Here is a 23755-nt window from a genome sequence, read left to right as displayed (position 1 = left end):
CAGTAGAGGGCTAAGACACATGTAAACACATAGAAGGATAGTCCATACATGGGAAGCAATAAAAACATTAATGCATTCAAGTTAAAGTGAACCATACTTATGATCTTATTTTTTGGGGGGCAGTACATCCTGTCATTAGCAATATGTACCACACAGAATGTTAACATAGATCTTTAAGCTACTATATAATGTTTCCAACCCCTAAAAAATAAAGATAAGATTTATGAGGTGGTGATAACAAAAGGCAATAATAATAAAAAATAAAAGCATTTGACTTCCATCAGAGTTGATGTCTGACAAAGTAGGGAGAAAGGAACCTTATCTTAGGTTAGGCGTACCTATATTATCATCCTTGTGCAGAAGTCAGCATAGGTTTTGACTACAGGTCATCCCACAACACACAACATATTTGAGTTATACTGAACTGAACTTTTGAACACCTTTGTGATATATAATCTCATGAATAATGTGTACTAAATACAATGTTGCAGCGCATCATTTGCCGATGCTATCACTCTCAGTGGTTCCATAGCAGATACTCAATTTTATGATTTACTATTCAAGACTTGGTGTGTAGCAGGCTATGGCTTCACTACAGTGAGGTCCATGTGGCTGTCAGGAGTTGGAATGGTCAAAAAGCTGGGCAATGTTCAACCCTGGTGGCGTACAACAATGGGCACTATGCACTCGCGCTGAAGCCACACTGACCCAAACTTCATTGTTGGGAAAATGATACCAACTTCACTGCAGACCTGCCTGCAGAGTGATCCGACTCCACATTCCAAGCTCAAAGAAGCATTTGTTGCTCATCTGAAGCCACGTTGTTCAAGTTTTTCTAACTGTCAACACCTGCAATGTTCCTTACCCCTAAAGACAAATGAAATGGATGGACTAAGGTCTGGGTAGCAAAAGACAACAGTGATGAAAACTTGAAAAGGAAAAGAGCTCGAGACTGAGAGTTGACTTACATCAAAACTGCCGTACAGTAGAGCCGTCGCAATGAACCTAGACGGGAGTTGGGAAACACCTGTCTTTTAAAGGTGATTGCTGATCCGAAACGGAAACTGCTACGCTTTGACTCCTGGAAACTCTGTGTCTCCATAGAGGGTATGAGTCATGGCAATTCCCTTGCCCATGATGGCCCGGGAGAGGAGCAGTTTGGGCAGCCAGGCTCTCACCCTGGTTGCTGTGCTTGGTCATCCCATGTGCGAAGTGAACAATGATTTTTGGTGTGTGCCATGCTTGGAAAGGATCAAGAAGCCTGATGATGAGCGTCATATTTACTTCAGAATCCACTGTCAGACACTTTACCCCTGCACATTGTGCTTTCCCCCTCTTTTTCCCAACTCTCAGTGCCAATTATACAGCAAACAATCATGCATAATCAGACTCTTAACTTGATCTATATGTGGAGGGAGGGAGAGATCGGTTTTCAATAGCAGTTTTCTGATGTAACTTCAATAGCATATTGCAATATAATATGATAATTGCCACTTTTTAGAGAAAGAAAAACAAGTTAATAATCCTTTACCTACATATCATGTGACTCTTTTGTTTTCGAATACGTGGCTAGTCCCTGCAGTTTGGGGATACTCAAAAGGTAAATGTGGGGTATTAAGAATTGTGTCCTGCTGAAACGTCAAGGTATGTTTAAAACTTTGGTGACATTTTTGTGAGCAAGCATGTTTTCTGGCTTTCATTTCAAGCACTAGTTCCCCGAGTCTTTGGGTTTCAAAGTTTATAGCCTTCTCCTTTATGGGCTTGGGTCCCAGTTTTACTCTAGTTGAGTGCAGATACATGTATCAAATTCTGGCTGAAAACCAGCTGTCTTCTCAGCTTTCAGAAGATGGCTCTCCTACTCCTTCCATCAGCTTCTTTAGCCTTTGTTCTTTGGTCCAATCTGTAAGCCATCTGCACCCTTTATTATTAAGAACATATTTACCAAGATTTCACAACTGTTTAATAGAGATGTATCTTATTACATGTTTGATACACCTCATTAAACATACGATTCAATTGGTATTTATTTAATATTCAGTAAACACTGAGACCCCTCAGCCTTGAAGGGAGGAGGGGTGGGAGGAGGCCTTCAGCTCAGCATCAATGTTCCCCTTTGTCCTGTAGGAGTTGCTCCAGAGACAGTGGCCTGCTTCATCTTTAACCCTTCAACACTCCAGCTCAAATGGGCTTGGGCAAAAGATCAAAGTTGGGATGCGAGCCTAAACTATAGCTTATAGTCTGAGTTATCAGTAGGCTACCACTCTGGATGCAATCCACTTTCTCCCGGGGCCATCTTCACAAAAGTGCTACATGTTAGGAAGGGTGTTAGCCTGTCTTCCAGACCTACAAGTGTGACTGTGATTTCTCAGTGACTTAGGGTGTGGCCATCAATACAACTCAACATGAAGGAGGAGGAGGATTTGCCAACCCTCCCTGCCACTCTTCCAACTCAGACCAGATGGGCTGTGAGCCTTGGCAAAGAAACGGAATGTATCCCAGAGCCCTCTTGGAGTCTTAACAGTCGTCTTCATTCCTCTCTTAGCTAATCTTCAAGACCCTAGACTCAAGGGGTGGCCCTCTTTCTGTAGAGCTCGGCTCCATTCGTTCATATCTCATATGGGAATTTCCCCTCTGCAGTCGCAGAAAAAGAACTATACACTTGAGCACCGCATTGGCGGGCCAGGGGGTTGAGGGATGGCCAAAGACAGAAATGGCGGCCAAACACCAGAACCTACAAGTAAATGTAAACTTCTGGCATGAGTTTCTCATTCATGGCATTTTCACTTTCATCTAAAGCAGAGCTTTAGAGAAACATGACTGAATTTTACTGTTGGGAGTGGTGGTGGTGGTGGTATGTGTGTGTGTGTGTGTGTTCCAGGAGTCAAGAAAGAAGGAATCCTAAGGAGTTGCTCCTCTATGAGCAAAGTTTTCCTTTTGGAAAGCCACAAGGTTTAGCCAAGCAACTGATTACAAAGTGTGGGACTGCAATGCTTTCTGAGAGGGGCAGGGGGCAATTTAGTTCTTAGTTCTTTGCCATAAATAAAGGATTAAAAAGCTTAGCTGATGCTATAAATTAAAAACGTGAAACTAATTATACCAGCCCTGTAAAAGCAAAACAATCAATTCAAATCCCAAGTACGAGATGTGACAGCATCTACAGGGTGTGACAGCTCAAGAGAAGCAGAGGGGCCCCAGTAATCCTACAAAAATCTGTCCTCCAGCCCAGAACCACAGGCCCACTTCCATGTTTCGAAGTAAAACAGTAGTAGCTCTGTTGCTCTCTCCCCATTTTTCATGACAACAGTTTCATCCTTCTCTTCCCTCTCTCCACCCCTTCCATGCAGACCCATTACTCAAAAGTAAGGCTCACCCACCAGCAAGCACAGCTGCAGCGTTGCAATTCGAACCAGATGGGCCTGGGAGGCAGCTGCGGCCAAGACGATAATTCAACCGGGAATTCCTAAATGTTTCAACCAGCCATTTAATAATGTTCTAGCTGGAGTTTTCTCCCTGTTCTAAATATATGGGTGAGGCCAACTTGTTGGGCTTTGCAGTTTCAGGAAAGTTCTCTGCATCGCTCAGTGGATTGCTTCCTTCTGTTTTACATGGGCCTCTCTCTACTCATCGTGTCAAGGATTTTAGCTTGTTTTAACCTATGGTCAATGCTTATGGAAGCAGCAGTCAAGAGATTAAACAACACCGCATTGGGTCAATCTGCTGCACAAACCTCTTTAAAGTGTTGAAAAGCAAGGCTGTTGCTTTTGAGGACTAAGGTGTGCCTGATTCAACCCAAGATCATTTAAACCGCTGCATACACATGTGAAAGACGGACACTAAATGTGGAAGACTGATGAAGAATGGATGCATTTGAACTATGGTGTTGGCAAAGAAGAATACTGACAGTACCATGGACTGCCACAGAACCTTCAGATCAGTCTTGGAAGAAGTACAACCAGAATGCTGCTAGAAAGGGTGGCGAGACTTTATCTCATGTATTTTGGACATGATGCCAGGAGATATCAGTGCCTGGGGAGAGACATCAGGCTTGTTAAAGTTGAGGGGCAGCGAAACAGGGAGGTGCGCAATGAGGTGGGATGATACAATGGCGGTAACCATGGGCTCCAACAGAGCCATTGTGAGGATGGTGCGGTACTGGGCACTGTCTCCGTCTGTCAGTTGAAGACTGCTGTGTTACTGTGGTCTAGCCGATATACTTGCCACCTGATGTGTATCACTAGGAGTTTGAACTGACTCAAAGGCACCGAATAGCAACAGCATCAACTACTCGTCCCATGGCAACCTGCTATGGTGTCTCCCCTTCTGGAGAAGTGTGCTTTCTGTAGTATAGAATATGGAATCATTGCTCACACATCTGCAGGCTGTCCATGTATTTTCACTTAGACTTTGGTCTTATGGTTCTGTGGCTTCTTCCATTAGAGATGGAGCATAGGCCGGCCCTCAAAGCCCTGGTGTGTGACTAATGGACTGCGGACTACGGGGGTGAGTGGCGCGTGCTAGTTCTAGATTGAGATGGAGAGACATATGGTATGTTTCTGCTCGTGGTTTTGTGCTTTGTTCATGTGCCAGAGAAGATGCCTTGGTCTGAAAAGTACATGACTGGTTTGAGAAAGATGAAACACTTGAAGCACACTTGAGCCCAACTCAAAACTTGGAGTCAAGCCCAGATGATCCCCGCCAAGCAGAGTAGAACCAAAGTCAGTCTCCCAGATACATATGAGAAAAACAAATGCTCACTGGTTGGAGACAATCAGTCTTGGGGAGACTGCTGCATTACTGCAGCCTAGTCAGTATACTTGCCATCTAAAGTGTAATTCGAAAATTGTTATCTGATTATCTCAGTCCCTTACTTTATGGTTCTTAATACTTACGGAACTGATCCACACTCTCTGCCATGCCATTCAAGCCCCTTCCAAGTCCAGCGCTAGCCTATGTGCCATTTCCTCCACAACACCTTCCCCAACTGAATTTGTTGCCCTCCTCTTAGTTTCCAGTGCATCCAGTAATCTTGTCATATCTAAGAAGCACTGATACTGCCTCAGAATCCCTTGGAGATGGTGAGTTCCAAAATCAAGAGCTGGAGTAGTCATCTCGGTAACCCCAGAACTTCAGATGGGCAACATTGACAGACCACTTACCACAGCAGGATGCAGTGTCTTAAACTCCCAGTTTACTAGTTCAGGAGACTTGGTTGACATTGTGACCTGAGCTTCAACAGGAGACAGCTAAGGGCACAGATATCACTGAAGGTCATAAACATGGGTTGCATAACAAGGCCATGACCCTCATAAGTTCCCCCTTAAGCTTGAGGGGACTGTAGCTTGAGCCTTGCTCTAATGTTGACCCATGGCCATTGCCCAAGTAGAGGGAGTCAAAGGAAGTCTGAAGTTTGATTTTCTGTGTTGATTTGGCTGCATTTTGCCCATGATAATGTTGCTGTTTTTGCTGGTCTGTGACTGCTGCAGATGAGTCCGATGGAGAAGGGCTGGAGCTCAGGGATGGATCAATCTATCGATCTTCAAGGCTCACTGTCATTTCCAGGGGCTTTGCTAAAGAAGCTACTCCTGTTCCACTTTCATTTCCACCAACTCATTACAAGCTGCTGCTGCCTTTGTGTTTCTCAGCTACACCTGGAAGAGTGGAACCTGCCCATCAGATTTGAGTTCAGACACCTTCTGTCAAAATCGAACACAACACAGCAAGCAACCCACCCGAATATGTGCCATGGGAGGAATGCAGGTCACACTGGTCCACAGGGGTTAGGTATTTTTTTGTTTTGTTATGTTTTGTTTTAAAAAGGGCAACCTGGCCCTACACTAAGCAATTGATCCCCCGGCTTAACTTTTAAATTAAGACCATTGTAAATTTGGGAACTTGAGAAGACATAGAGAGGACACTCATAATACTTTGCAAATGTCAAGTGCCTCTCCATGTTGGTTACTTTTCAAAGGTAGCTAGGTTACAATGTAACGTGGTAATGAAAAAACCCTGTCAGGCCCACTCCATGGGGTTTCCATCAATATACATAATATTACTGGGCTTTTCGAGGATTAAAGATTGTTTCCCTCACAGCCTCATAATACAGCTCTTTCGCAAACTGCTCCCCCACTCCTGAAGGCACCAGAGGAACCTCAATGTTTACTGAGGAATCCAGGCCATTTGGGGGCCCAGTGTGGTCCAGACACCCCTTGGTATATTCCCCTCTGCTGGTGGTTCTGTATTTAACCCCCCAAAACAGTAAATGAATTTCCTTTAATTTATATATACACCAAAGCTTAACAATATGATTTATTATTGGTATGTTGTTTATGCGTCTTTTTCTAGGTCCAGAAGTGTTGGTTTCCTCTAATTTTGTTCCTCCACCACCCTTATTTTGCTTCAATCAATCCATATTTGTTGTAGTCTGAAACTACTCATCCTGAAGAATGAGGGTCCCAGAACCTAACATGGCATGATTCAAGGTGTGGCCATGCATTTATACATGTTTAGATCCTGCAGACAGCAATCCAAGACACTGTGCATTATCGCTAATGGGCCTCTCTATGACAACGTAAACTGCCCAGTATGCTTCGACCTGCACCCTGAAAGGAAATGGGGTCTTCAGCTCTCAGAGCAGAGTTACAGTGATTAGTTTGCCCAATGGAACATCTTGGATGAGGAAGTATGGGCTTTTGGCAAATAGGCCAGGATCCGACCCACCTAATTATTTGAAGTACCCCTGCAATACCCAGAGAGTTTTCAGATGTGTGGGTTTTGGCAAAAGAGATATACATAACATTTGCCATTTTAACTACTCTAACAGTGTGTAGTTCCATGGCGTTAAATACACTCACAGCTGTAACCATTGCCACTCTCCACTTGCAGATATTTTCCCTCAAATGGAAACCCTGTACTCATCAAGTGGTCCCTCCCGATCCTCCCTCCCTCCCTCAGCCTCGGGCCATTCCACTGTAAATGGTATCACACCATGTCGTCCTCTTTTGTTTCTGACTTCGATCAGGTAGATGTGGTTTGGACAGTTCATCTATATTATAGCATCTATGAGTACTTCAGCCCTATGACAGAATACCATTCTGTTGTGGGATAATGCCACTGTTTATCCATTTTTCTGCTGAAGGATATTTAGGATCTTCGATTTGATGGCAACAGAGATCTCTATAAACTACACACAGGCTGAATAAACTTGTTATTGTTGCTAACAAGCCGTGCTATTAACACATTATGCACTCAGTATTCCATCCATAGGTATCAATCAGCACAAGGTGCTCAGTCTTGTTTGACGAGTCTATTGTCCTGGCCCCTAAGACAGTGGTTCTCAACTTTTGTAATGCTGCCACCCTTTCATACATTTTTTTTCATGTTCTGGTGACCCCCCAGCCATAAAATTATTTTTGTTGCTACTTCATAACTGTAATTTTGCTACTGTTATGAATCTGGCGACCCCTGTGAAAGGGTTGTTCGACCTCCAGGTTTAGAACAGGTGCCCTAAGAACTCCTGATGGTGGGTCATAAATAATGAAAGGATTACCAAAAATAATCTAGGGATGGTACAGGAGGTATATACATAGGCAAACTCAAGTGTGTGTGTGTGTGGGGGGGTGTTTAAAACTTAGGGCAGCATGTGCTGCCATTTGACAAGGCAGGCTGTGCCGGACCTGGGCAGCCGTCCTGTTGAGGGTGTTACAATGTCCTATCATTGGACTGACAAAGAGGCGATCATAAGAGAGGGCTCATGAGCCTCCTTCTGGATTAACTCAAGATATTTTAAATCATTTTTTATATTGCCTTAGTTCTGTGTTTGTATTTGAATTCTCTGAAAACTAGTTCTTCTTTTTTAATTTAATAAATCTTTTTATTGGGGCTCATACAACTCTTGTTAAAATCCATACCTACATCAATTGAGTAAAGCACCCTTATACATTCGTTGCCCTCATCATTCTCAAAATTCATCTTCCACTTGGGTTCCTGGAATCAGCTCGTTTTCCTTTTTTCCCTCCCTCCCCCTCCCTCCCCGCCCCCCTTCCCCCTGCACCCTTAATAATTTATAAATAATTATTTTATCTTATCTTACACTGCCCGGCGTCTCCCCTCACCCACCTTCCCATTGCCCATATCACAGAGAGGTTACACATCGATCCCCAAGATCGGTTCTCCCTTTCTATACCCCCTTCCCTCCTGGTGTCGCCACTCCCACCGCTGGTCCTGAGGAGTTCATCCGTCCTAGATTCCCTGTGTTTCCAGATGTCCACTGTACCACTGTGCATCCTCTGGTTTAACCAGGTCTGCAAGGTAGAATTGGGATCATGATAATTGGGAGGGGAGGAAGCGTTCAAGAACTAGAGGAAGGTTTTGAGTTTCATTATTGCTACACTGAACCCTGAGTGACTCATCTCCTCCCCACTACCCCTCTGGAAGGGGTGTCCAGCTGTCTACAGATGAGCACTGGGTCCCCATCACACACTCCCCCTCATTCACGGTGATGTGATTCCCCCCGCCGCCCCACCTTTGTTGTTTGAGACCTGGTCCCCTCTGTCCTTCACGATCACCCATGTTGGTGTACTGCTTCCGTGTGGGCTTTGTTGCTTCTGGGCTAGATGGCCGCTTGTTTACTTTCAAGCCTTTAAGTCCCGGGTGCTATATCTCTCAATAGCCGGGCACCATCAGCCTTCTTCACCACACTTGCTTATGCACACAATCGTCTTCAGCATTTAGGTGAGGAAGGTGATCACCCAATGATGGTTTTTGTTCCTTGGTGTCTGCTACCTGGTCCGTTCAATACCTTGTATTCGCTTAGGCTGTGTGCTTCTTCTCTGTGGCCTTTGTTACTTCCGAGCTAGATGGCCGCTTGTTTGCCTTCAAGCCTTTAAGACCCCAGATGCTATATCTTTTTGATAGCCGGGCACCATCAGCTTTCTTTACCATGTTTGCTTATACACACGTCTGTCTTCAGTGATCATGTCGGGAAGGTGGGTATAAACTAGTTCTTCTTTTGCATAGTGTCTAAGAAGGAGATTTGATGACTGACAACAATCCGTGGCCATAATCATAATGGAAACATCATTTTCTAGGTCAGCATGCTTCCAGGGTTACCAAGTTGCTGGCAATATAGGAGCCAAGTGGCTCATGAATACAAGTAAACCTGCATGTCAGCCTGCTGTGTTGGTCATACACACATATTTAAGTATCTTTACTTAAAGATATAAAATATTTATTATAAGGCATACATTAAAGATATGTGCACTCATATACATATTTATATATAACACATTTAAATTTTCTGCTTATAAAAGATATCTATGTCTATTGCAAAAAATTTGGGAAGTAATCAGTATAAAGAATAAAGAAATCTGCAATCCTAGTATCCACAGTTACAATTTTGGTATACATGCACATACACACTTCTATATAATTACCTGTGAATATATATTAATAATATACAAGTTGTTGTATGCAGTTGGGTTGATTATATAACAGAATGAAGCTGCCCCATGGGGTTTTCTCAGCTGTAATTTTCACAGGAGCAGATCACCAGGCCTTTTCCCAATCAGGATGGCTGGGGGATCAAACTACCAGCATTTTGGTTAGAAGTCAAGTGTTTAACTTTTGTATCACTGCTCACTTACTGCTATCAAGTCAATTCCAACTGACAGCAACCCTACGGGACAGAGTAGGACTCACTGTTCTGGTGGATTTCTAAGTCTATAAGTCATTACAGAAGTAGAAAGCCTCATCTTTCTCCTGAGGAATGGCTGACAGTTTAGAACTGCTGAGCTTGGGGTTAGCAGCCCAACAAGCAAATGACGATGCCACCAGGGCTACCCCTTGTGTAACTAGAGCTTCTTATATCAATGTAAATATATTCATATGTTGATTGACACAAATATATTTTAAATTTATTAGTTATAAGTATACATTTTAATCAGAATAGAATTATCTTGTACATATTTAAAAATAAAATTGGGATTCTCATATATTAACTTATTTTTTAATTGAAGAAAATATGTATATTTGCTATATCTTTAAGTATCATGTCACAACAATGGCTGTACATTTTATCATGGTATAGACATGACATTTTATTTCACAGAACACCAAATGATAGACATTTGGGTTCTTGCTTTTTTCCCCTAGTATAAATATCTCAGGGAGTCCTAGTGTCCTTGTGAGTTTACATGTAAACATTCGGCTGCTTAAATCTACCAGGTGTTCCATGAGAGAAAGATGAGGTGGTCTGCATCCACAGAGATCTGCAGTATCAGAAATCCTATGGAGAACAAAAGGCAGATATAAAAACCAAACCCAAACAAAACATATATCCAGGAAGGGTTTGGGGCTCACACTAAATACTAGGTCCAAGTTAAGAACAGTTAGTTCTTACATCATGGTCCTGCTCATTACTCGCTCTCAGGAAGCAGACACAGAAGAAATGGTACTATAGCAAAGTATGAAGAAATTAGATGGTGTCTGACTACCATATAAAATAGTGTCTGGAGTCTTAAAGGCTTGTCTCAAAAAAAGAAGCCACCTAAGTGATATGTCAACTAAGCCCACATGGTAGAGGGAAAGCAACACCACTCATTGAAGGATTGTAAATCATATAACTGAAGTCGAAGGAGGGAACAATATCAGAACCTAAATTGTGAGAATCTGGTTTGCAAAAGGTCATGGATGACAGCGGGAGCTCAAGATACATCTGTTGGATCTACATAGGAAGTAAGCCTCCCGTGATCTTCCTCTACCCATAATAGAGGGAGGAGAGGATAGTGGTTACCAAGTAGAGTGCATTGGACTATAGAAGATCAAAATGAGAAACCTGACTTGAATGGCTAAAACTTTGTGAGTTGACCCCCCTCTCTGACGCACGTTAGACCTAATCTGGTTTTCAGTATCTTCTGTATTTGTTTTGTTTTGTTTGTTCATATTGAGGTTTATCTCAGATGCGTTATGTCATTGCGGTTACCCTCTTGAGTTATTTAATATGCTTTTCTGTTTTTTAGTATATGCAACCCAGGTTTAATGAACCTATAAGTACAGGAAGGAGAATACAGGATTTTGGGTGGGGGTATAGTGGAGGTGGGGGTGGGGATGAGTAAAAGGGAGTTGATGTCAAGTTCAGGAAGGGAAAGAATGTTTTTAAACTAACTGTGGTAGCAATTGTACAATACTGCTTGATGAGCTGAACCATTGAATCATATATCTATATTAACTCCCAATTAAATAGTTTGGGGGGGAAAAGGGAAAGAAACCCTACAGACTGCGCCATACTGTCCTATAGGATTACTGAATTGGAATGTGCTCAATGGGAGCAGTTTATACATATTTCAGTGATATATATATGTGTGTGTGTGTATATATATATTACGGTTCTCTAGAGAGATAAAACCAGATTGCTAATAATTATATATAAATATATTTATAAAGATATATAACACAAGAAATGAACTGTTAAATTATATACAGATAGATAATACAAGAAATTAACAGTTAAATTATAAATTATAAAGCAGTGAGACATTAGCAGTCCTTTAAGTCTTGAGAGCCACCAGTCCCTTTCTGTAGAGAGAGCTGGGTTATATCTATCCAGGTAGCAAACAGAAAGGCAGGTCACCAACTGTCATCAACTGTCGGTCCCCATCTCCAGAGATGAACATTCCAACTGTGTGGGCTTAAAGGGACCTCAACTTACAGCGAGACAGTCCACAGGCTAGGCGTCCCACAGGTAGTGTACCCTTTAAATTGAGGCACAGAACTAGCAAGGTGAGACTCACAGAGCCATTTATCTCCCCACCCTTCAATTAATCCTACTTGTGTTTATCGGCCAGGCTGGCACAATAAACTATCGCAATCCACCCCTTGCCAGCCTGGCACCTGTACACAATTCTTTAGCCATATACACTTAAATAATTTGCAGACATTAATGAAATCACACTTATACTTATCATCAATCATCTATCAGACATATAAAATGAAAACACACTGAGTCAAATTCTGATATATCATACCTGAACAAAGGAAATATATGCAATAATCACATACAAAGAAAATATATATATATGTATGTTTTTTTGCACATCTCTGATTGTTTTCCTAGAGACACCTCTCACATATTATTCTTCAATAACACCACAAACCCTAACATGCCCGCTGGTTATAGTTATTTCCCAAAGGTGAGCAAGGTACTTAGCAGACCTGAACAACCTCTTCTCATATGAGCATCATACCTTACAATCAATGATGCAAAGCAGGACACTGAATGGGCTTGGTGTGAAAACACTCTGACTTTTCCTGAACATCATAAAAAACTTCAAAATAAAAAAGTGACTCTAGCAGATAATTTTTTCTCTCTTCAAACCAGCGACCTACTGAATCCTTGGATTGCCTCTCTGCAATCATGTCTATTTGCCTGCCATGGAACTTTCCAAGGATAAATGTGTAGAGAAAAGAGGATGCTCCCTTAACCAAGGCCAGTTAGGCCAAAGAGGCAAGTATTTCTTCAGTGTCGTGGTGTTGTTATTTTTTAAGGGCTTGGCACCATATCTCTAGCAGTGGTCTGTGTAGAAAGTAGAGATTTTTCAGAAATGCGGTCAGCAGAGTCTCATTCATAGAAATAAGCACCTGTGTTGCTAGACTGAAGATAGGCCAGATCTCACTGAAAAAATGCTTGCCGGAGCACAGCCTCTCAGGAGAGCTTTAAACGCAAGCCTGAGAGTGGAAGCCCCCAGGTTTCAACCAACTGGGTAAAGACAATCAAGGGCAGAACACAAGGTGGGACACCATCAAGATAATGAGTTGCTTCATATGAATGCAGTTACTTATGGCTTCCAGGATCTTCTGCTTAAAAAGTCTGAATGATGGAAGTGGATGAATTGCACAATACGTTAACTTGGAGCTACTTCTCGAAGTGGAAGTGGGTTTCAATCATTTGATTCCCACCTTCACAATTTTTGTCCTATTCTTGAGTTACTTAACTGTCATTTTTACTTAATCTTTTCCCCCAGTGGATTCCTAATGTTGTTTTTTTTCATAATGTTAACTAAGTAGATTTGATGGAGAAATGTCAGAAATTGAACAGGATGCTGAATGAGAGAGATCATTGCTGACATTAGATGGGACATGAGAGTACTAGAGAGATGTTTACCTGTGCTTTATGGACTGTGGAAAGGCATTTGACTGCATAGGTCATATAAAAATGGATAATATTGTGAACAATAGGAATTCCAGAACACTTCATTTTGGCTCATTTGGAATCTGTGCATAGACTTAGAAGCAGTTATTCACAAACTGAGCAAGGAGATAGTGCGTGGTTTAAAATCAGGAAATGTGTGTGTCAGCATTTTATCCCTTTACCATGTGTATTTATTCTGTGTGCCAAACAGAGAGTCCAAGAAGATGAACTGTATGAAGAAAATGGGGCAACAGGATTGGAGGAAGGCTTATTAGTGACCTGCAATATGCAGATAACACACAATATTGTTTGTTGAAAGCAAAGAGGACTTGAAGCACGTACTAATAAAGACCACAGACATCAGCCTTCAGTACAGATTATGCCTCCATGTAAAGAAAACAAACATTCTCACAAATAGACCAGTGAGCAACAAAGCAACAGCATGATCACTGAGAAAAAACTCACATTGACAATGATTTCTTTTATTTCCATACACAATCAATGCCCATGGAAGGAGCAGTAAGGAAATCAAATGCCACATGACATGTTGTATTGGGCAGATTTGTTGCAAAATACTTCTTTAACACAGTAAAAAGAGGTCATTTTGAAAACTAAGGTTATGCCTGACCCAAGACATGGCTTTTTTAATTGCTTCATATGCATGTGAAAGCTGGACAATGGATAAAGAAGATTTCAGAAGAAAATATACCTTTAAATTATGGTTTTGAGGAAGAACGGTAAATAGATCATGGATTGCCATAAGAACAAATAAAAGAAATATAGACAGAATGATTCGTGGAAGGGAAAATGACTACACTTTGTTTCATGAAGTTCAGCATAGTATTAGGAGGGATAATTCCCTGAAGAGGGACATCATGTATGGCAGAGAGGAAAGGACAGACAGTGGAGAAGTGGGTGAAGGGCAACGTCGGATGGTGTAAGATATTACAAAATAATAATAACTTAGAAATTATCAAGGGTTCATGGAGGAGGGAAAAATGAGGAGCTGATACCAAGGACTCAAGTAGAAAGCAAATGTTTTGAGAATGATGAGGGAAACAAATGTACAAAAGTGCTTGACACAATGGAAGTATGCTGGATTGTGAGAAGAGTTGTACAAGCCCCCAATAAAATGATTTTTTTAAAAAAGCAAGGATAAACCAATGATCTGTCTTGGAAGAAGTACGGAGTGCTCCTTAGATGCAAGGATGGCAAGACTTGTCTTATACACATATTGACATCTTGCCAGGAAAGACCAGTCCCTGGAGAAGGACATCATGTTTGGTAAAGTGGAGGGGCCGTGAAAAAGAGGAAGGTCCTCAAGGAGACGGGATGACACAGTGGCTGCAACAATGGGGACAAGCACAGGAACAGTTGTGCAGATGGTGAGGGACTGGGAAGTGTTTGTTCTGTTGTGGATAAGGCTGCTATGGGTTGCAACCAACTTGATGCCACCTAACAACCACAACAGCAACAACAAGAACCCTGGTAGTCTACTGACTGCATGTTGGCTGCTAAACAAAAGTCAGAAGTTCAAAATCCACAGCTTCTTCTAGGGAGAAAGAGAAACAGTTATAGTCTCAGAAACCCACAGGGCACTTCTACCCTGTTCTATAGGATTTACATTAGTCAGAACTGATTTGATGAATGCTGGTTTTAAGATTCAGATCTAACTAGACGTCACCTAACAGCAATAACCTTAACCTAAGAGATAAGGAGCCCTAGTGACCTAGTAGGTTATGGGTTTCAGAAGTTCAAACCCACCAGCTGCTCTGTGGGGAAAAGATGAGGCTTTCTGCTTCCATAAAGATTTACTGCCTCAGAAACCCACAGGAGAAATTCTACTCAGTTCATAGGGTTGTTATGAGTCCAACTGACTCAATGGGCTTTTAATTTTAAGAGATAATATCCATGAAATCGGGTTTATATTCTACCTGTATTTCTTATATTCACATAAATGTAAATGTAAACATGAGAAAGATAGAGGTCAGTGATCGCCACACATGTTTCATACAACCTTTGAGGAAATAATGATTTAATAAGAGAGTCCCAAACTGGGAAAACATCTTTAGGAATGACACACCAGACAAAGGCCTTATTACTAAAATCCACAATACTCTGCAAGCTTCCAAAAAGAAAAAACAAACAAACTAATTGCCCACTTGAGAGGTGGGCAAAGGACTTGAACAGAAGTTTGAGAAGGGCAGAAATCCGAATGGCCAGACATCTGTGTCCCAATGTTCATTGCGGCACAGTTCACAACTGCAAGGAGTTGGAAGAAACCCAAATTTCCATCAACTGACGATTGTACTAAAAAACTGTGGTATGTACATACAATGGAGTACTACGCATCACTAAAAACCAGTGATGAACATATGAAGCACACAGCGGCATGGGAAGAACTGGAAGAAATCATGCTAAGCGAAGTAAGTCAGGCACAAAAGGACAAGTACAACATTAGCCTGCTGAGGTAAGCATTAAAAATGCAAAATGGGCATAGGGAAAAAGCTATTGTATACAAACATTCTTGGGGTGAGGACCGTGTAGTATGGCAGGGACCAGATCAAATCCAGGGATGCACATGGTTGACAACTGGGGAGGAGGTGGGGAAAGGAGAAAAAAAGGAAGAAATGGGTAGTGGGGGCATGGGGCACTAACCCACCCAAGGGGAGGGTACTCTTTATATATGTCCACAGGAAAAGAGGGACCAGACTTCAACCAAGTGCCCCAAGGTGTGAATGCAACATTCCGGCTTGGAGTAGGGAATCAGTGGAGAGGTCTGGGGAGGGAATCAGTGGAGAGGTCTTGGGAGCTGGCCCCAGTACCAAATACTAAGTGGACGCCTGCCCCTCCCCACAGAAGAATTTATTTCAAAGGATGGCATTGAATCTGCAGCTCCGGGAGCGGGACATATGTGATCAGAGCACAAGGAAGCAGATGAAGGGGGAGTAGGAGAGAGTGGAGCACATCCTGGCCCATCAGGCCCTGAGGACGATGACCCCAATTAGAGCAGCCAGTCCACAGAGAGGACCACATGGCCAGCCCCACTATGAGACATGACCTCCCTCACTGACCCATGGCCCTGCGGGGGACAGCACCAGAGAGAGTGTGGGAATTGTGTCGGACCTGATCCTACCACATGGAGGCAAAGCACTGGGGGAGTGCAGCGGAACAGCAAGGTCCCCAGGGAATGCTGAAGATGGTCTTTGGGGCCAGGGTGTGTTGCCCCAACAGACTGGACTGGAAAACACTCCTAAAGGCCAAGACACGAACCTTGAACTAGCTACAAGCTTTTTCTTTCTTGTTGTGTTTTGTTTTGTTCTTTGTCAGTGGTTTGTTGTTGTTTTGTTGTATATTGTTTCTCTGTCTTTTTTGTGAGTGTGCATGTTATTATCTCCGCAAGTCTGTCTAAATAAGGTTGGTTGGATGAACAATCTGGAGGAAAAACAACAGGACCGACAGTTCCGGGGGGAAATGGGAGGTAAGGAAGTGGTGTTAACAAATCCAGGGACAAGGGAACAACTAGTGATCCAAATTGGTGGTGAGGTAGGTGTGGGAGGCCTGGTAGGGCATGATCAAGGGTAATTCAAGGAAGAGGAATTGCTGAAACCCAGGTGGGGACGGAGCATGACAGTGGGACTGGAGGAAAGTCAAGGGAAATAGAGGAAAGAGCTGGGAGGCAAAGGGCATTTATAGAGGCCTAGACAAAGACATGTACATATGCAAATATATATATATGGATGGGGAAATAGATCTATGTGCCTATATGTATAGGTTTAGTATTAAGGTAGCAGAGGGACATTGGGCTTCCACTCAAGTATTCCCTCAATGCAAGAACACTTTCTTCTATTAAATTGGCATTCTATGATGCTCACCCTCCCGACACAACTGCTGTAAGACAAAGCAGGTGAATAAGCAAATGTAGATAAAAAAGCTGATGGTGCCTGGCTTGAAAGTAAACAGTGGCCATCTAGCTCAGAAGCAACAAAGCCCACATGAAGAACACACCAGCCTGTGTGATCACGAGGTTCTGAAGGGATCAGTTATCAGGTATCATCAGAACAAAAAAATCTTACCATAGTGAAAGAAGGGGGAAGTGCAGAGTGGAAACCCAAAGCCCATTTGTCAGCCACTGGACATACCCTTGCAGAGGGGTCTACGGCAGGAGATGAATCAGTCAGGGTGCGATGTAGCACCAATGAAGAACACAGGTTTCCTCTAGTTCCTAAATGCTTCCTTCTCCCCTGCCCCCCACTATCATGATCCCAATTCTACCTTGCAAGTCTGGGTAGACCAGAGGATGTACACTGGTACAGATAGGAGCTGGAGGCACAGGGAATCCAGGGCAAATGATACCTTCAGGACCAGGGGTGTGAGTGGCAATACTGGGAGGGTAGAGGGAGAGTGGGTTGGAAAGAGGGAACCTATTACAAGGATCTACAGGTGACCTCCTCCCTGGGGGACAGACAACAGAAGGGAGAAGTCGGACAGGGCAAGACATGACAAAATAATAATTTATAAATTATCAAGGGCTCATGAGGGAGGGGGAACAAAGAGGACCTGATACCAAGGGCTTAAGGGGAGAGAAAATGCTTTGAAAATGATGAAGGCAATGAATGTACAGATGTGCTTTACACAATTGATGTATGTACGGATTGTGATAAGAGTTGTATGAACCCCTAATAAAATGCTTTTAAAAAAGAACATTCCTTTAGGGCAAATATAGAAAGTGTAAGCTTCAACCATAAAGAGTGAACATCCAGGGTATATTATTCTGAATAACTGTATGATTTGAGTAAGTATCTAGAGGTCAGGCCCAAAGCAGGCTCTCCAGTTAGGAGCACTCAAGATACTACCTGGACTTCTTCGTGTCAGATGGGCCAATTATGATATAATCCTGGCACAGACCGAAGATCGGCTCTTGTGGATCCTTGTTCTAGCCCAAATTTTCATTCTCTTCTCTGGTTTCATGTACCTCTCGACTTAAGAGAGTAGAATCTCTTTAACTGGCTGGACTGTCACTCTTTATTTCCATTCAGAAGCTCAACTTCTGACTGATACTCTCAGTTCTTCATGAAGTCCCAGAAAAAAACCTCAGGCACCTGATCAGTCCTGGCCATAGCAACTGAGTTGTATACCTGCAAAGAGTCAGTTGTGCTTGTTCTTAAACCTCTTCATAGAAGTTACGTGTGTTAATACAATTCACAGTATAATTAAAGAAAATACAAACCAGGGTTATCAAGGTGCAAGAAGAGTTGCTTCTTTCACAACAGAACTAACCCTGTGAAAATACTTAGGCGAGACGCTAAAAACTGCTAATGTGGGTGAGGCAAGGGTAAGGATGACTTAAGGACTCAGCACTTTGGTGGATATTTTGGTACATTCGAATTCTCCCTTCACTTCAAAATAAAACAATACCATAAGCAATATGGCAGTGGCTCATGTGGAACCTTAAATACGATGCTCAAAGTGGCTCTGTTCTACATCGAAGGAGTGGTGAGTGAATGTATGCAGACAGTGAATTATTTAATGTGGATCTTGTAGCCAACGTTTCTAACTCCCACCAAATGACATTTCCCTTCATGGGTCTGGTAAGAAGGTGGGGGGAAATACTGGTAGGTTTCACCTGTGATGTAATTGAAAACAAATGCTGCTGGAGTGGTATCCTGTTGTTGCTGGAGTGGTATCCTGTTGTATATAAAATGAGCCCTTGGAGAAAAAGGAGGCAGGATCTCATTATCAGCAAGAGTCAAGAGTGAAGCTTGTCCTCTTGGATCCAATTGTCAACTGTACCATCAGAGCAGCAGCAGCAGCAGAACCAGGAGCCCGAGCATGGAATAGAGTGATGGGCTTCTCAACCCACCGAGAAGCAAGTAAACCTGAGTGCTTTGGTGCTGCATGCTGGCTTGTGGAGTGGGGTGCCTCTGGCACTTAATTGGGGAATTTGGAATCTCTGACCCATAGAAGTGGAGCTTAGTGCTTCGGGGCTGAGACTTGCTGAAATGAGTGCCTCTGGGCACTTAATTCAGGGAGCTGGGTTTGCTTACCGAGAGCTTTAGCTGAATGCCTTTGAGGCTTTCAGCAGAGTGGTTTGCCTCTTTGGGCATTTATTAGTGGACCAGGAATTTTGTGACGTGTCCTGAAAAGCAACTACCCTCAGCATTTCTCACTGGAATTATAACTTGTTAACTTCCTTAACACACTCTTTAATCATGAATTTTCTCTGAGTTTCTATGTAGCCATTTCAATGGATATTAGAACACAGAGATAAATTATGGAACATTAAGTCATTACAATGTACATGTTTTGTTTCTTGTTATAAGTTTATGTGCCCCTGCTATCTAGGCATCTTTAAAAATGAACTAACCAAGTTCTAGTCCACTGGAAACCTCCTCTGAGCTTACGTTCTCCCTGCTAGGCCAGAAATACACCTAATTCTATGCAACTCAACCTAGGTCCCTCAAATGAGACTGTTAGTCTCCCAGCAACAAGGCTGCAACTCAGCCACCTCTGCTGATTCCATGAACACCTGGCCTTGTCTTACTGATCAGTGTTCTGCAGGATTGCACTGCAATACCTTTGTCCTCATTAATTTGAATCCCTCCAAGTTGACCATACTCCCCACCCTGATCCTGAGACTTTTCCTCCAATCTCCAAATCACTCAACTCTTCTGAAATGACGAGATATTTGTCACTGACCTATTCTTTCTTCAGGGATTGGCTGCAAAGGGTGTAGGGGAGGGGACTTTTGACAGCTTGAGCAAGACTGAGGTATGGCTCAACCAGTTAAGTCCATCACACTAAAATATTCCACAAATGCTATAGGATGGAGAAATCATTCATCACACATATTTAAAGTTGAATTTACCGATATTTTATGGTATTGGATATTATTTCTATTAACATTTTATGCTGAAATTACAGAATGATTCGTGAGTACTGAATTTTTGATTGCTTTTACACTTGCTGGGACACTATTAAACTTGATTTACGTTAATAGCACTGTAAGAAGATATTAACAATGAAATTTCCAAAAGCACTTAGCATCTCATAATTGGAGTTAAATGACAAAAAAAGGGGATAATAAAGTAAAGACAGAAAAGGAAAGAGAAAGTTTTGACAATATCCTTTTTAACCTGTGGTTCTTAATAAGATTTTTGCAGGATTGTTTTAGGTTAGGAAAGAATCAAATCTCCAATCAAGAGTGATGACGCTGATTTATGAGGAGAGTTTTAGAATATGGAAGAAAGACTTCATTCCAGGTAGCGGGTGCAGATTTTACTACCTCTAGGAGAGATTTCCTGATTTCAATTGCCACCCTTTCCTTCCTCGCATGGTGACATGACAATATATATTTTTAAATAAAACATGAATTTAGTCATAACTGCTGGATTCAATGGTAAAGATGCCAGTGGCAAAACAATGAAAACAATCATTACAACATTGGTTGTTTTAGAGTTCTCCCTGTGTGTAGCTCTCTATGCAATTTATGTGAATAGTCTCATTTCATTTCACAACATTTCTAGGACTGAGGTACTATGATCATCACCATTTTATAGTTTGAGAAAGAGATAGTAAATGGTTCTTGCAAGTGGTGACTCCCAGACTCCAGCCCAGGCAGCCAGAACCCTGAGGCTGGTTCCTTAGCCATCCTATCCCTTTGAGTGGAACCACTAAATGTTAAGTAAGCTGGTTATGCTGGAATGACAAAGCTGCATTATGCGTGACTTCCATAGGCCCTGGACACTTTTGCCTTTATGAGATCCTTAAAAAAACAGTCACAACATATTTTATTACTTGTTGATTTAAAGATGATTACATTGTACATTAACATTTTTGTTTGTTTTTTTTTTACCTAACTTTTTTTTTCTGATTTTAAAAGAAATTAAAACACTCTCATGAGCCCCTCAAAATTTTTTTGGCCCTGGGCCTACTGCTTCTACTGGATAATCAGCCCTATTTAACATGACAAATAAACCCAACACTAGAAAGCATCGTATTCCTTATTTCAATGGAATCCAGATAAACCATGTTAATAAAATGAATGGAAAGAAGAAAAAGGATGAAATGATTTTCCTCCATTGTGATGTTGGAAGACACCATGACCTGGATGCCCTTGGAGGACTTCAAGTCCAGAAATGACATAATCCATGTACATCTATTCAGCTACAAACACTTCTTTAACTGATGATCACATCTACAAACTAATGTTACTGGAGGCAACATGATAGATTGCTCAATTCAGAGGTTGGCTTGGGCTACTGCTTGGGAAGCGATTCCTTGGAAACACGGAGTAAACCACCCAGTGAAGCACCACAATCCTCTTTATTGATGCTCACCTCAATAAACTGTGGTTTCTACCCCAAACAGTTAGGGGTTTCATCCATTGAGATTTCTCCTCAACCCTGCTAAGCTTCAATAAGTCCACCATTTTATTTGGCACTAAAAAGCAAAGGGTCACTCTGTGGATCTCAATTTCAGGTCTTGAATCTATTCCAACTAAAATTAAGGGGGGAAAATAAATCTCTTTTTAGATCCTATATCACTTGCTTAACAGCCAGTCAGCAGTAGCTGTAGCAGCCTGAATGAGATATTTGTGTAGATGTTATCAGAAATTCCCTGCTTCTAAGACTATGGCTTAAAAACGAAGTATAACCAGCCTGTCTGATCATGAGGTGCTGATAGGATAAGGTTATCAGGCATCAAAGAACAAAAAATCATATCGTTGTGAAGGAGGGGGAGTGCAGAATGGAGATCCAAAGCCCATCTGTAGGCAACTGGACAACCCCTTACAGAAGGGTTGTGGGGAGTAAAGGAGCCAGTTAGGGTGCAGTACAGCACTGACAAAACATACAACTTTTCTCTAGGTCTTTAATGCTTCCTCCCACCTACCCCCACCCCCCACTCTCATGATCCCAATTCTACCTTACAAATTTGGCTAGACTAGAAGATGTACACTGGTACAGATCAGAGCTGGAAACACAGGGAATCCAGGATAGATAAACCCCTCAGGACCAATAATGAGAGCAGAAATACCAGGAAGGTAAGGGGAATGGATCACAATGATCTGCATATAACCCCCTCCTTGGGGGACAGACAACAGAAGAGTGGGCGAGGAGAGACACTGGACAGTGTAACACATGAAAAATGATAATGATTTATAAATTATCAAGGGTTCATGAGAGAGGGAGGGTGGGGGGAGAGAGAGGAAAAATGAGGCCAAGGGCTCAAGTAGAGGGAAATGTTTAGAGAATGATGATCGCAGCAAATGTACAAATGTGCTTGATACAATGGATGGATGGATGAATTTTGATGGGTTATGAGTCCCCAATAAAATGATTAAAGAAAAAAAAACCAACAAAGTATAAGTGTACATTTGTATTAAGGAAAGAAAAATCACCAGAAATCTAGGATATAATATTTTCATTGGAGTTAACCCACTTAAGATCATATGAATTTGCTGACTTAAACCAGAGAATATATAACCAAGCCTAAAGCATTCATAGACTTCATTTGGAAACTGGGCATTATTTACTTTAAAAATGACTGAGAATGTGGACCTGGGATTCTGTTAAGATCGTGCTAACAAAAGGCACAGAGAAAAAAGGGATTGGTAACTGATAAGCAATGATAGATGATTGAATGGATAGATACATGAATAGATTAATGAATAGTCAGAAAAACAGATAGATGGATAATACAGACGAGTGAATTAATAGAGACACAAATGGATAGACAAGTAGATGACAGATAATAGAAAGATATTCATAGATCAATACATGGTTAGAAAATGGATAGCTAGACGCACATAGATGAATAGATGACTGGGAAGCAGAATAAATAGTTGATATATAAATGAATAGAGCTAGATGAATGGACAGATAGAAGCTAGAGACTGATGAATGTAAGGATAAATTTGGAATGAAACTGTAGATAGATGCAAGGGCACAACAATACTAGGCTGTAGCCAACTAGAATGGAATACCAATGAAGATAATGACATTTCTCTTTATGGAACTATTTTAAATAGTTTAACTATCTTGGAGTATAAGCTGGAGGCAGGAAGTTAGCCTGTCTCTACGTGTCTCAAGGATCCACAAAAATAGCCAAACGTTCCATGATTCAGACACTTCTGTGTCCTCCACAAGGCTCCTCCCTGCTCTTCTGATATGGCCTAGAACAATGTGCAGACACATGGGGCAGAGGAAGAAAGTGACTTTACTGGGCAGTCATCATGAATCCTTCATGAAGCACGAGTCATTTCTTTTTGCCTCTTCTTTAACTCTGATGAGATTCATGCATATCTTCATTGGTAGACCTACTCGGGAAGGCCTGGTGCTGTAATTAATCCATGCCACAGGAAGATGTAGCAGCAGCAGAATTTATGAGTAGGTTTGAGCTGCAGTGATGAGTAGGGGCACCCCAGCCTGTGTGATATAAATACCTCTGGCTAATTGGATTGCTGGCGCTAATCAGAAATCAGAAAGGGAATAAAAAATCAGTGTTCCTGCTGTTGCTGCCGCTGCTGCTGCCGCTGCCGCCTGATAAAGCAGAAAGCTCCTTTCAACGGAG

The sequence above is a fragment of the Tenrec ecaudatus genome, chromosome 18, assembly GCF_050624435.1.
Source record: "Tenrec ecaudatus isolate mTenEca1 chromosome 18, mTenEca1.hap1, whole genome shotgun sequence".
Lineage (NCBI taxonomy): Eukaryota > Metazoa > Chordata > Mammalia > Afrosoricida > Tenrecidae > Tenrec > Tenrec ecaudatus.
Note: the sequence above shows the minus strand (reverse complement) of the source record.